The 15,070-nt window shown below is 41.4% G+C and overlaps 3 pseudogenes; 2 read left to right on the forward strand and 1 right to left on the reverse strand.

Moving 5' to 3' along the window:
- Positions 1–1,705: 1,705 nt before the first annotated feature.
- Positions 1,706–6,181, forward strand: LOC123056754 (disease resistance protein RGA5-like; annotated as a pseudogene).
- A 2,050-nt stretch (positions 6,182–8,231) lies between these two features.
- On the forward strand, positions 8,232–12,459 carry LOC123060200 (disease resistance protein RGA5-like; annotated as a pseudogene).
- A 1,298-nt stretch (positions 12,460–13,757) lies between these two features.
- The window catches only part of LOC123056756 (DNA excision repair protein CSB-like), a 116,524-nt pseudogene continuing 115,211 nt past the window's right edge, over positions 13,758–15,070 (reverse strand).

The following is a 15,070-nucleotide window of genomic DNA, read 5'->3' on the forward strand; positions in this document are numbered from 1 at the left end:
ACAAGATTGAAGTAGAGGGGAGGGGTGTTGATAGAGTGAGGTAGGGTTTGGCCCGCGGTGGGGTAGGGTGGGTGAGCTAGCCTGCACCTATCCGTTGTGGCCGCATGTCCGAACGTCCCCATATCCATCTCACATATGAGTTGGATATGAGTTTGGGGTCTGCAAAAAAAAGTCTAGGATCTGCCATTTTACAGGATCTACTCGGTGCGTTTTTTTCAACATGTACTGCAAATTAGAGGTTTCTTAGAGTACATATCAAAAAGGGCAAAAGGATAATTGTAATTCACTCTTTTATTAAATCAGAAATTACATGATTTAAAGATACAAATGTATCAATTGAAACTTGAGTCAGTCAATAATAGTTACTCATCTTTTGAGCAAGATCGAGAATACAGTCAAATTAACACTCAACAAGTAGAGAAAATATAGAGAAATGCCTCAAAGCACGCCACATTATTTCATTGGCAATTAATTTTTTATTATAACACATTGATTTTAAATAAATAAGAAGATAAAATAGATGTGGGGAATTATTTTTGGCTCCACGGAGCCATATATTTTTTAAAAAACTGATCTTTAGGTTTTAAAAAATCTGAAAAAATAAATTCACATATACCTATGAATGCATATTACTTGTATGTAAAATTTTATGGTGAATACATTTTTATGTGAGCTACACCAAAATAAAAAAATCATTTATTTCTAGCACATGTATTATTTACTAGAAAGTACTCCCTCTGTAAACTAATATAAGATATTTTAGATCACTAAAAGTAGTGATCTAAAACATTTTATATTAGAGTGAACTAAAAGTTGTTATATTAGTTTACAGTGGGGGTATGTGTTAACGTGCCTCATAGTATGTAGTCCCTTCGTCCCGAATTAATTATCGCAGAAATTGTTAAAAATAGATGTATTTAGAACTAAAAATACGTCTAAATATATTCATTTCTGTGACAAGTAATTCGGAGCGGAAGGAGTACATGTGAATGTGGTTATGCATATGCCTCTTGGTGTAGTTGGACATGTGCTTATTCATAATCATGTAAGGAACCAAACACCACGTTTGTCTATGAGCGAGCTATCAATGAAACTCTGCACTTAATTAATAAGTGCCTTGATGGATCTAAAGATCCAAACGAGGGGAGTGGTGCATGTACGGTCGCCCTGTCGCTCTTGCGTGTATAAATTGTGATCATCCCGCTTATCAATTGCATCTACTTTTTGTGCCATGGCTGCAACGGAGCGCCGAGATGTCAAATGTCATAAATCAAATATCATATCTTTATGGATAATTCATAAAACATTTTATTCGTATCTTACTTAACTTCTCGATTGTAATTGGTCTTTGCGTCACTCGGAGACGCAATGGGTCATCTATAGTATACTATAGTCCTTACTTGCGTGCAGGTCCGTGTGCAACTTCGGTGGTGCTTCCAAACGCTGACTACATCGATCGATGAGAAGTCTTCTCGCATGCATGTGCAAACCATCTTGCAATATGTGAGCGTATCGCCTCAACGTCCTCAACGCACAAACCCATAAGCTCGATCTAGGCATACGCTAGCGCTACATATCTAGTATGTACATACCCATTAGACAGCACTAGCACTCCGTAAGTTTGCAGCCTGTACTCCCCACCATAATCAGAAGCGTTTCCAAAATCCACATATCGAGAGCACAGCCAACAATGGGTCGAGCCATAATGCAGGTGGTGGCGGGTGCCATTGGCTTCCTCATCCCCAAGCTGTTCCAGCTCCTCAAGGAGTTCCAGCTCCAGAAGGGTGTGAAGAAAGACGTGGACTTCCTCACAAGAGAGCTTACGAGCATGCACGCAGCGCTCCGCAAGGTCGCCGACGTGCCGCGGGATCAGCTTGACGAGCAGGTCAGGGTCTGGGCCGACGAGGTCCGGGAGCTTTCATTTTTCGATAAAGGGCGCTTTTATTATCTCAAAAAATAGCATCAAGAAGATACAAAGCATTATGAGTAACACCCGGCCTCTGCATAACTAAGATGCACACAGCCAATCACCTAAAGTCTGTAAAAAAAAGGAAGAAAAAACGACAAATGGGCGACAGTAGAGTCATATAGACCGACACTATGCCTATGTCGAAAGGGGTGGTGGACCGATCCGGAGATTATGCTGCCACCCATGTTGGGTAAAAACCTCCGTAGCCACCTGCTCCAACCGCATACACACCGCCTTGAACAGCGGTTGGTACTCCACTCGTTGTAGCGTATACCACGTACGAAGCGAGTGCGTACAACGGAAAATAACCTGCAAAGGAGAAGCATTTTTGTTATTGAAAACCAAATCATTTCTACATAGCCAAAGCGACCATAGTAAGGCATACGCTCCCACCCTTATTAGCGTTTTCAACCTATTTGGAATACCATCCAACCAATGACCAAAAATATTGGCGACACTTGTGGGCGGATACAAATTTGACGCTATTTGGATGACTGACCACGTAGAACGTGCAAACTTGCATTGGAAAAAGAGGTGTTTGATTGTCTCTTCATGAGTACAAAAACAACACATCTTACTCCCTGGCCAGTTGCGCCGTGCGAGGTTGTCTTTGGTTAGAACAACTCCCCTACGAAGATACCATGGAAGATGTGGTTGATGACTTCCTAGCAAGTGACGAGCTGGGTTCTGATCCCAACTCGAATAAGCTCAAGCAGCTGGTGGAGAAGATGAGAAACTTGCTGATCAAAGGCAAGACTGGTCATCAAATTGCAAAGAAGATTAAAGCAATGAAGATCCTAGTCAAAGTGGTGGCCGATAGGCGTGACAGGTACAATGTCAATGGGGTTGTTGGTAATCCAGCAGCCACGACAAGCGTCGACCCTCGGCTGTTTGATCTGTTCAAAGACCAGAAAGAGCTCGTTGGCATTGATATGGCAAGTGAGGAGATAACCAAGAAGCTTGCAGATGGGGATGGGGATGTCCCAAAGAAGCAGCTGAAGATTCTGTCCATTTTTGGATTTGGAGGACTTGGCAAAACAACTCTTGCTAAAGTAGTGCATGAGAGGCTCAGAGACAAATTTTTGCTGAAGGCTTTTATTTCTATCGGTCAGAAGCCAAATGTGAAAAAAGTTCTTGGGGACATTTTCCTTGAGCTTGACAAGGAACGCTACCAAATTTCCAATGCATCAACTTTGGATGAAAAGCAGCTCATCGAACAACTCCGAGAATTACTCGAGAATAAGAGGTACACACAAACCACATTAATATTTTCTCGAGTTTATATTTTCCTCTCAAATAAGGAAACATGTATGTGCACACAAACACACACACCCACCCACCCACACACACACACACACACACACACACACACACACACACACAATCACAAGAAATCTAGCTTAGCATCATGAGGAATAACCACCGAGTTCAAGACTTGATAACTTGTTCACATGTATACCACTTACCGGTACAAAATTAAATATCTTGTATTCTATGTTTTATTGGTGCATTTGCCTCATGCATATAAAACACTGACCTTTGAGTATATTGACGACATGGAGGAACGAGTTGTTGATTATCTTCGAGTTGTACAATACAATTTGGATAGTATCAAATTTGATAACATATTATATCTACCATTTTTATTTACATTGTTTATGTTATCTAGGTCATCACCGTTGACAGCCATATATTTTCCTATGTTCCAATACTTCTAAAATATTTAGACTAACCATGAGTTCAAACCAAGACTTCAAAACTAAATTCAATATTACAAGCAAACCCGTCCACTTATAAAAATACAGTGCATGTAAATTTTGTCCTAAGTAAGTTTGACCAAATTTATAGAAATACCAACATGACTGTACACCACCAAAAAGTTACAATATAAAAAATACATTTCATGGTGGATCTAATGATATTTATTAGATAGTGTAGATGTTCATATTTTCTATCTATAGACTTGGTCAGACATAAAAAAGTTTGACTTAAGATAAAATCTATAAATATTATTTTATACATGATTTTCCTGATTCCTAAGACGATATCGGCCAACTTACGAATGCCAATAAATATTTATCTAACACTAGCTTGGCTTTCTCCTTTTATTTTGTTTCTTTATATGTTGAATGGTTTAGATTGAATATTATTTCGATTTTTCGATACTTTTTGAGATAGATGCCATGCTTTTTGTTTCATGCATATATGTTCTACGCAAGTTTTAATTACTAATGTCATGCCATGGCTCTTTGATGTTGATAGATACTTCATTGTTATTGACGATATATGGGATGTACAAGCATGGAAAATAATCAGATGTGTTTTGAAGGATGATAACTGTGGGAGTAGAATAATCACAACTACTCGTATTATTGAAGTCGCCAAAAACTGTGGTGAAGTATACCAGCTAAAACCACTTTCTGATGACAATTCTGAAAAATTATTCCATACAAGATTATATGGTGGTAAAAGCAAATGCCTGTTCGACCAACCAGTTTGGGTGTCCAAAAAGATTTTACAGAAATGTGGAGGTGTACCATTAGCTATCCTCACAATAGCTAGTTTGTTAGAAGGTAAACCAAGAGAAGAATGGCCTAAGGTCTATGACTCAATTGGTTCCGGACACGGAGAAAACCAAGATGTAGATAATACAAGAAAGATATTTTTATTTAGCTATTATGATTAATCATATTATCTAAGGACTTGTTTGTTGCATATGAGCATATATCCGGAGGATTATATAATCTGGAAAGAAACTCTGATATGGAAGTGGGTAGCCGAAGGTTTTATCATGGAGGAACCAGAGATAGGTCAATTTGAGATTGGAGAGAGATACTTTAACGAGCTTTTGAATAGAAGTATGGTCCAACCAATTGAGGCCCATGACAATATTGGTGTGGTAGTTGGATGTCGTGTCCATGATTTGGTGCTTGATATCTCATATGTTTGCTGTCAAAGGAAGATAATTTGTTACAGTAATAGACCTTAATGATCTATACATATCATCCCAAAATAATTCTCGTAGGCTAGCCATCCAAAAGATAGTCATAGAGCATGACAACTCTCTGGCTATCGTGTGCACACCACAACTGAGGTCATTCAATGCCATGTCATGTGATATTCGTATGATGCCATCGCTTTCAAGCTTTAGAGCTTTGCGTGTCCTAGATATGGAACATTGTACTTTTATGAGTGATGGCAATTATCATCTCGACTATCTTGGGTGCTTACTCCAGTTGAGGTACCTGGGATTGCGGAACATGCCTGTTGATAAGCTCCCGGAAGATATAGGGAATCTAAAGTTTCTGCAGATACTGGACTTGGAGGGTACTAGTATAAAACAATTGCCACAAAGTATTGGTAAACTGAAGCAGCTCAAGTGCTTGAATGCTGATTTCGCTAAAGGAGTTGGAGGGTTTCATTTGCTTGGGAACCTAACATCATTGGAAGAGCTAAGCTTGGGATATGCCAACGGGTCCCCTGAAATTGTGGTAGAGTTGGGCAAGCTTACGGAGTTGAGGAAGCTCTATATGGTAATTTCATATAACACACACTTTGATGATAGCATGGTGAGAGCTCTAGTGAAGTCTCTTGGCAAACTGCAAAAGATCCAAGTCCTAGACCTTTTAGCTGATTCCGTACGTTTTGGATCTGAGGACTGGGAAGGTTATGTGCCACCTCGACAACTCCGTGAATTGAGGCTAACAACAGAGTATGACATGTTGCCGGTGTGGATTAACCCATCCCTTCTTCCCAACGTCACCAAGTTATCGGTGGCGGTGGGGGATGTGAAGACGCATGACATGAAGATCCTTGGGAGTTTACCAGAGCTCGTGAGTCTAGCATTAGAGACCTTGCAGGACTTCCTCCCAGATGTCATGGCCGGCGACAGTGATGGTGGTGGATTGTTCCCCAAGTTGAGGTACTTTAGTACAGATGCACCGCTGAGGTTTCTGCAGGGAGCGATGTCGATCGAGCCTTGAATACCTTGTGTTCAGTAGGCTCAGCGTGGGGTGGTTGAAGCGTAACAACAAAAACTTTGTATTTGAGTTTGGCAGCTTGAGTAACCTCCCTTTGCTTCAGAGAGTGGAAGCTGGTATCAACTCTCATGATACCGTTGAAGAGGTCGTGAATGAAGCCGAGGATGCTCTGGAGCTTGCAACGGGCGAACATCCCAACCGTCCAAGCCTTCAAATCCGGATTTATGCCTAACTTGTAATCTTCGTGTTTACTAATTATTATTGTGTGATCAATTGCTTCTGCTGCCAGCCTGCTGCACGGTGTACGTACATACCAGTTGCTAAGTTTAGTTTTCAGCTTCTTTAATGTCACCAGACAAAACTGACTTGGTAATCTTCTCTTTTTTCTTCCTCAATTTCAGGCGGAGTATGCATTGTCCAAACATCTGCGTTCAGGTCCTAACGCAGTCCTGGATGCATGTACTTTATCACTTTTGTTTTGGACAACTAAGAAGTGTACATATATGGCCTTCACATATATGGCGCTTGCAGTTGCAGGCAGTAGAAGCTAATCAATTCTTGTGGTTCGTGTGCACGTGCAAGCCTCCCAACTCCTTCAAGCTAACATGGCAGTCAACAATATACTGCTCCATCGTTCTCACCAAACTTCTCCATCTTTGGTTCAACTTTTACCTGCCTACACCTGATGAACGGTGGGCACTGAGAGCTTCTCCCACAACCTAATCGATACGCCCAGATTTAAGTATTTTAGCTGGCTCTGGGGTATTGCAATAAACTACCTAGTTTCCACTCTTTGTGCAACGGTGCTATCAGGTTTTTGCGTCATACTATTTGTTTGTGAAATTGGATACGATAAGATAGTGGGCTTCCTGCGGTGTGCCGAACTCACTGCCTTTTCACATTTTGATCCTTGACAATTTATTGTTTCATCACGGAACTCTGTTCAAAAAAATAATTTATAGTCTCCATATATGCATTTTGATGGTTGACCTAAAAAAGTATGCATTTTGATGTTTCCTACAAGCTGGTCTCTTCCATGTCTATTCACCGTGATTGTAATAAGAATACGTATTATATGTCGTACTTGGAACAATGTTTGTCACAACAAAGGAAAGATCATAAGATGTTTCGGCATGAAAATGCCGGCGTTTATCATCCTTGCTAATAATGTGTGCATGTTTAGGTGCATTTAGTTTATTACACTCCCTAATTATTTGGGTTTGCCACTAATGCTGGTTTTGAAAGGTTATTCTGGCACGATGAGTACGTGATGCAGGCATGAGATTTTTTTTCACAGTAAATCAATAAAACATTATTTTCCAAAGTAATTGGCAACATACCTAGTATTATTATAGTTTACACAAATATTTGCATGTCCTCTAAGATGATCTATGCACATATTGTTTTCTCATATTAGTGCTCTTCCTTTTGAGATGCATAATCACAGAAAAAAGTTGGATGTGCACCAATATGCATAACGCATTTCTCATAACACCCTCAATGAGAAAAAAAATGCTCATTTTCTTTGCAGAATATAACAGAAAGCTCATTGTTCTCCCTAATTCTTGGTCTGAGTTTAGGCTCAAGCGGTTACTACGGCCAGGAATTTGGAAGTCGGTCGAGTCACTGGTCTTTCAAGAAAAAAAGAAAAACTGAATCCACCTTACTTCACGCACTGACAGTTCATTCCTCAATTGTTCGTTCCTCAATAGCCCAACAGTTCATTGTGAGCTTAGCATTTCTTGCCGGAGAGAGCAATTTTTACATTGTTTCACCCGAGTGCTTAAACTACGGGCTACTAGGCTGTCTTGTGAACAGTATTTTAGGTTTTCTTGCATCTCGTTCATGTCTGGTTCTTGAGTCTTGACACCACTTTTATCAGTCCCAAGGCCAGATCTGAACCCACTCGCCGGCCAGTCAGTCTTTCGAGTAGTACTAATTAGTATTTTGAGCCATTCCACATCAGCTTGTGAGCCGGCCGGCAGGACTTAGGTTATTTTATTTCCCCGACATCGGCCCAGCGGTGCAAAGCAGTCAAGATACAGCCACATACTCCATATTTATACTACATTCCGTACGTGCGTGCTGAGTGCCAACGGGCAACTTCCATGTGCTGACTGTCGACCTTTTTGTTGAAGAGTCTGCTAAAACCGCAAATTACGCTAGATCTAGCCTCGGGGGTTGCACGGAATATACACTGTCCACCTACTATACACACAGCTGTTTCCATTAGCACACCCAGTTTATCTATGACTATGAGTACATAGATAGATGGATGCACACCCAGTTTCCTTTAGCTCGCACTGATCATACTCCCAACAAACTACGCATTTCCATATTCACTCCTCCAAGCTCCAGCCATGCAGGTGGTGACGGGGGCCATGGGCGCCCTCATCCCCAAGCTATTCCTGCTCCTCAAGGAGGAGTACAAGCTTCAGAAGGGCGTGAAGAAAGACGTGGAGTTTCTCTCCAGAGAGCTTACCAGCATTCACGCGGCGCTTCGCAAGGTCGCGGACGTGCCGCGGGACCAGCTTGATGAGCAGGTCAAGGTCTGGGCCGACGAGGTCAGGGAGCTTTCATACACCATGGAAGATGTGGTCGATGACTTCCTAGCAAGTGCCGAGCAGAGCTCCGAGCCCAACTCGAATAAGCTCAAGCAGCTTGTGGAGAAGATGGGCAACTTGCTGACCAAAGGCAAGACTGGTCATCAGATTGCAAAGAAGATCAAGGCAATGAAGATCCTAGTGCAGGAGGCGGCCGATAGGCGTGACAGATACAAGGTCAATGACGTTGCTAAACCAGCATCAGGCACAGCCATCGACCCTCGGCTGTTGGATCTGTTCAAAGACCAGAAAGAGCTCATTGGCATCGATGTCGCAAGGGACGAGATAACCAAGAAGCTCACAGATGGGGATGGGGAGGTGTCCAAGCAACAACTGAAGATAATCTCCATTTTTTGGAATTGGTGGACTTGGCAAAACAACTGTTGCCAAAGTAGTGCATCAGGGACTTCAAGAAAAATTCATGCTCAAGGCTTTTGTTTCGGTGGGTCAGAAGCCCGACGTGAAGAAAGTTCTCAGGGACATTTTCCTTGAGCTTGACAAGGAAGGCTACAGGAAATCCAATGCACATACATTGGATGAAAAGCAGCTCATATTAGAACTCCGAGAATTACTTGTGAATAAGAGGTACGCACCAACCACCTATTAATTACCGGAGTTTATTTTATCTCGGACAGTATCTTCAAGTTTGTATTCATTGACTTTCAGGAAATACAGCTCAACGCCATCACTAATAACTGTATTGAGCACCCAAAAAATGATCAAATTATGGATATAAATGATCACGTGTTGACATGGATGTCGCCCAAATTAAATACAAAAGAATTGACATTCATCTTTTTGTTATTAGTGCATATGTATCATCAATTCAGCATGCATAGCTTCGTCTTCAGTACTAGTATATTGAAGACACAAATTAGGAGCAACTGGATTATTGTCTTTGAGTTTTGTCTTGAGTACAATTTGGATAGTAGGTATTGATCCAATTGTATCTTTAGATTAAAAAATACATTCTGTTTTCCTTTCATGTCTGTTTCATCTAGGTCTTGAACAGTGACATCCATTTTTTTCCAATGCTCCTTGAAAAGTACGTAGAATAAACATGAGTTTAAACTTAGATTTTGAAACTAAATTTGATATCACAAGAGATTTTCATTATTTATTTTGAAATGAAATTAACCAGAACTAGAGTTCCAACCAGTAAGATGGCATTGGTAAACTAACGCATGTCGATATATATTTATCTTGTACTAATAGCCATATTCTTTTTGTTTATTTGCTTATATGTTAATTGTTGTAGAAAGAATAGTACTGCAATTTTTGGATAGTCTTCGGGATAGCTGCAATATCTTTCTTTAATACATGTATTCTGCACAAGTTTACTTACTAATTTCATGCCTATGGTGCTCTGATGTGGATAGGTACTTTATTGTTATTGATGATATATGGGATGTAGAAGCATGGAAAATAATCAGTTGTGCTTTGAAGGATAGTAACTGCGGAAGTAAAATAATCACAACTACTCGCAGTTTGGAAGTTGCCGCAAAGTCCGGTGAGGCTTACCAGCTAAAGCCACTTTCCCCCGACAACTCTGAAAACTTATTGTATATGAGATTATATGGTGGTAGAAGCAAATGCCCTTTTGATCATCCGGTTGAGATATCTGAAAAGATTATACAGAGATGCGGTGGTGTACCATTAGCTATCCTTACAATAGCTAGTTTATTAGATGGTAAAGAGAAAGAGGATTGGTCTAAGGTCTATGACTCAATTGGTTTTGGGCACGGAAAAAACCAAGTTGTAGACAATACAAGAAAGATACTGCTATTTAGCTATTATGATCTACCCTATTACCTGAGACCTTGTTTGTTGTATCTAAGCATATATCCAGAAGACTACACAGTCAAAAAAGAAACTTTGATCTGGAAGTGGTCAGCAGAAGGGTTTATCAAGGAGGAACCGGGGATAAGGCAATATGAGCTTGGAGAGAGATACTTCAGTGAGCTGGTGAATAGAAGTATGATACAACCCATCTGGGGTGGTTATGGCTCATGTTTCGTGACTGGTTGTCGTGTCCATGATCTTGTGCTTGATATGATATCTCTATTGTCAAATGAAGAGAATTTTGTTAGGGTATGGGATGTTAATGATCAAAGGATATCTTGCCAAAGTAATGCTCGTAGGTTAGCCATCCAAAAGATAGTCTTGGAGCAGGATGACTCTCTGGCTAACATGTGCACCCCACAATTGAGGTCATTCAGTGCCATCGGATGTGATATTTATGTGATGCCATCACTTACAAGTTTTGGAGCTTTACGTGTCCTAGATATGGAAGATTGTAGTTTTAATGGAGATGGCAGTTATCATCTGGACCATCTTGGTAGCTTAGTCCATTTGAGGTACCTGGGATTGCGGAGGATGCCAATAGATAAGCTACCAGAAGAAATAGGGAATCTGAAGTTTTTGCAGACACTGAACTTGATATATAATGGGAATGGGATAAAAGAATTGCCACAAAGTTTTGGTCTGTTAAGGCAACTCAAGCGCTTGCGTTTTGAAGTCGCTGAAGGAATAGTTGGGATGCATTTGCTGGGGAACCTAACATCATTGGAAGATCTACGGTTGACATTTGACACTTGGTCTCCTGAGTTTGTAGTAGAGCTGCGCAAGCTGACGATGCTGAGGAATCTCAACCTAAGCATTATCTCTCACAAAGGCGTGGATGATAGCCAGGTGAAAGCTCTGGTGAAGTCTCTTGGCAAACTGAAAGAGATCCAAATTCTGTACATTTACTTTATGGGTTATGTGAGTATTGGACCCCAAGGGTGGGAAGGTTATGTACCACCTCGACAGCTCCGTGAATTCTTGATAAGAACGGAGAAGGACATGTTGCCGGCGTGGATAAACCCGTCACTTGTTCCGAACCTCACCAGATTATGGTTCAATCTGAAGGAAGTGAAGGCACGGGATATGGAGATCCTTGGGAGTTTTCCAGAGCTCGTTACTCTACGGTTGACTGATCTGTTTCTGGGGTCGCAGAACTTTCTCCCAGACGTCATGGGGGGGTTATTCCCCAAGTTGAGGTACTTCACTACACCTGCACCGCTGAGGTTTCTGCAGGGAGCGATGCCGAGCCTTGAATCCCTTCAATACTGGTATCTCGAAGTGGATCGGTTGAAGCGTGACAGCAGCTTTGTGTTTGAGTTTGGTAGCTGGAAAAACCTCCGTTCACTCCAGAAAGTGGAAGCTACCTTCCGTTTAGGTCCAGCTCAAGAGAAGCAGAATGAAGCTGTGGTTGCGCTGGAGCTCGCAGCCAACCAACATCCCAACCGTCCTAACCTTACAGTCGAGATATACTGAGTGTGAGTACATGCATACTTCTAATTGAGTTTAAGTAGTTATCAGGTTTTTTATTAGTCCTCTTTCTTGCCTAATTAATACTACTGTATTCTCAATTTCAGCCCGTCGGATTCATGAACTCGAATCTTCGCTTATGCAGGTACCAAAAAAAGCTTAATGATGAGGCAACTATTATCTGTCTTCGCTTCAACTATTATCTGTCTTCACCTGCAACTGATGAGAGGCAGGCACCAAGAGCTTCTACCACTACTTAATCGATGCACCGGGATTTTTTTTTCCTTTTTTTCTTCCAAGCTCTAGGATTGTAATAAGCTACCTTTCATTCTTTACGTGGCGATGCTATCAGGTTTTTGTCCCATGGTTCAGCAAAATCAGATGCGAGCAGTGGGTTTCCTGATAGTGTGCAAAACTCATTACCCCTTTCCCTTTTGCTGCTTGAAAGTTTGTTGTTTTCGCAATGGATCTCGGATGGAAAATTTTACCTATCATTCCCATGAGTACATTTTGATATTACTTCCGAGCTGATTTCAACTAGAGTACATTGTACATCTATTAAAGAATAAAGAGTGGCCCAGTGCCTCAGAAATATTGACTGTCAGAAACGTTTGCTTTACAATCTCCACGTTTTAAGTAACACCCTTGCTAATGTGTACATGTTTCAGGTGCGTTTAGTTTGTTTCCCAACATTAATTCTACTGCAGTTTGTATCCTCACATTTTTAGGATTGTTTTCTTCCTCACACAGCCATAGAACTGTTTTGCTTTTTTTTCGAGAAGGGGATCATCTCGGCCTCCGCATCACCGTGATGCAGACCCATAGAATTGTTTGCTTCTGGAATGAAAGTTTCGCTCCTGGATTCAATGTTTTGCTTGTGGATGAAACTGAAACAGTCCTATGATATCAATTAGAGTTCTACACACTTGCGAAAATGATTTAACAAGTAACTCTGCCTCGGCTGCTACACTACATGCACAACCAGAAACTGCAAATTCAGTTTGTTCTCAAGATACACCACCTCCACCAACCAGAATTTGAGAGATAGTACACCAGAGTATTACTTTCATAATAAGAAACCTGTAGTTTCAACTCAAAATGTGCATCATCTTCCAGAAATCTGAAAAACAGAATTCCTGAAGGCATACTACGAGGGAAATATATATACAGATGAGGAAAAGAGGAGCGCGAAAATAATTATTCACAACAATCATTTGCCACCAACCAGAATTCAGAGGTACACCAGAGTAATACTTTCGTAATAAGAACCATAGCTAGTGTAGTTTCAGCTCAAAATCGACATCGTCTTCCAGAAATCTGGAGAGAAAAAAATCCTGAAAGCAATACTACGAGGGAAATATATAAACAGTGGAAAAAGAGAGTGCGAAAATAAATATTCACAACAATCATTTGTTTGAATAAAGCCCCCGCATAATCGATGCCTAGCAATTGCATCTGGAGTAATATATGATACATAAAAGTATATTTGAAACCACCATAAATGCAAGAAAAGTGACCACACCGCGCTCATACAGAAACAGAACGACGCATACAAATATTATAAGAAAAGTAGAAGCACGGAGACAAAAAGCAGTATTTGTAAATACTTGTGAATTCAGATTGCAGTTGATTCCCAGGAAACATGTACACCAGAAAAGGATAAAAGGCTAATAAGGGCTTCTGCAAACCACTAATTAACTGAGGAGAAAAAGAACCGCCACCTAACTAACATTCCTGTGCCATCTCTTCCATGCAAAAAGGTATCTCTCAGCCATATCCAAAGATTTAAGAGAGAAATTTTCCATCTCTGTATCAACATCCTATTTAAATGATTTTTTTATGCGAGAATCTACTCCTAATCAAAATTTTGAGCCCATGAACTACTGCCGCAAATTACCCATACTCGGGTTTCAGCACCCACGTTGAGCCGCCTGCGCCCCTTTGCAACATTGCTATCTCCTTCAGAAGGTTCTTGAACACCAGCATATCCTTTGGTTGTATGCGGTTCTTGAAATGTTCCGTCAAGCTCGTCGAGCTGGCGGAGCCACCGTTTTGTTGTATGAAGGTGCACAGCTGGCGGATCAGGACTTCAGGTTGCACGATAATGTTCCTACTAGAAGAAGAGTTAGATGTGCGTCCGTTCTCTGTCGAGCCTGGTCTCTGGTTGGAAGCAGAGCCCAGGCTGAGCTGATGTTCCAGTGCGTCTGAAGCTGCCCCCTCTCGCGTTCCACGCATCTTAGCCAAAAGCTCGGCGGAGGACAGTGCTTTGCCATGTAGAGCGCCCACCTGAAGACTTTGAACCCTGCTGCCGTTTGAACCTTCTGATGGCTGCGAAGAACTAACCAGCTGGGTGTTGAGTGTTGACCCAAATTTCCTGCGGACAGAAGACGGCGCCCCGGCAGCACCAGCTCTTCCTGTCCATGTGGGGACAGCAAAGTCGTCACGGCTTCTGAGCATCCGTGATTGGCGTAAAGCCTCAGCTGCCCTGTGTGCCACCTGTGAAGCTTCTGCTTCTAGGCGCAGCTTCTGATCGTCGTTAGCACTCATTATGGCATCATGATTTATAGCACTCTGTGCAAGTAGAAAATTGAGGGTTATTTACAAAATATTGAACAGAAAAACAAAAGCACAGAGGCTGGGATCAGCACATATTACTTACATGAACGCCCTGGCCATCAAAAAGACTCTTCAAAATGTTGGATTCTTCATCCGCTTGGTCAGATCTAAGGTCTGATTTCCCATTTCCATCAACAGATGGTTCAGCCTCTGCGCTGGTCGGTAAAGCTGAAGATCCCTCGCCTCGCTCCTCACCATCTGGAGCACCGATGTTCACATCTTCAGACAATTGGCCAAAAATGTTTGATGTTTCAGTTGAACCATTCTTGTCATCATCTTGTAATGTGAATAAATCTTTCATGTCTCTGGCTTTAAAGAACCTCCTTTGCTGAGGGTTTTTCAGTACTTTGTTTGTGAGAAAATGCTTGTATATCTGTCGATGGTAGACTTTCTCCTCTATCGTCCCACGTGTGATCAACCTGTAAACTGTCACATCTCTTTTTTGCCCAATTCGCCACGCTCGTACCCTGGCCTAGTGCACAGAAAGTTTAATCAGGTTAGTGTGATCACTTGTCCTAGGACATAAAATAACACGAGAATATCTTTGCTGCTATCACAACAGAGGACTCCTTAAAATTATTTTATCTACA

Source organism: Triticum aestivum, chromosome 3A (assembly GCF_018294505.1).
Source record: "Triticum aestivum cultivar Chinese Spring chromosome 3A, IWGSC CS RefSeq v2.1, whole genome shotgun sequence".
Lineage (NCBI taxonomy): Eukaryota > Viridiplantae > Streptophyta > Magnoliopsida > Poales > Poaceae > Triticum > Triticum aestivum.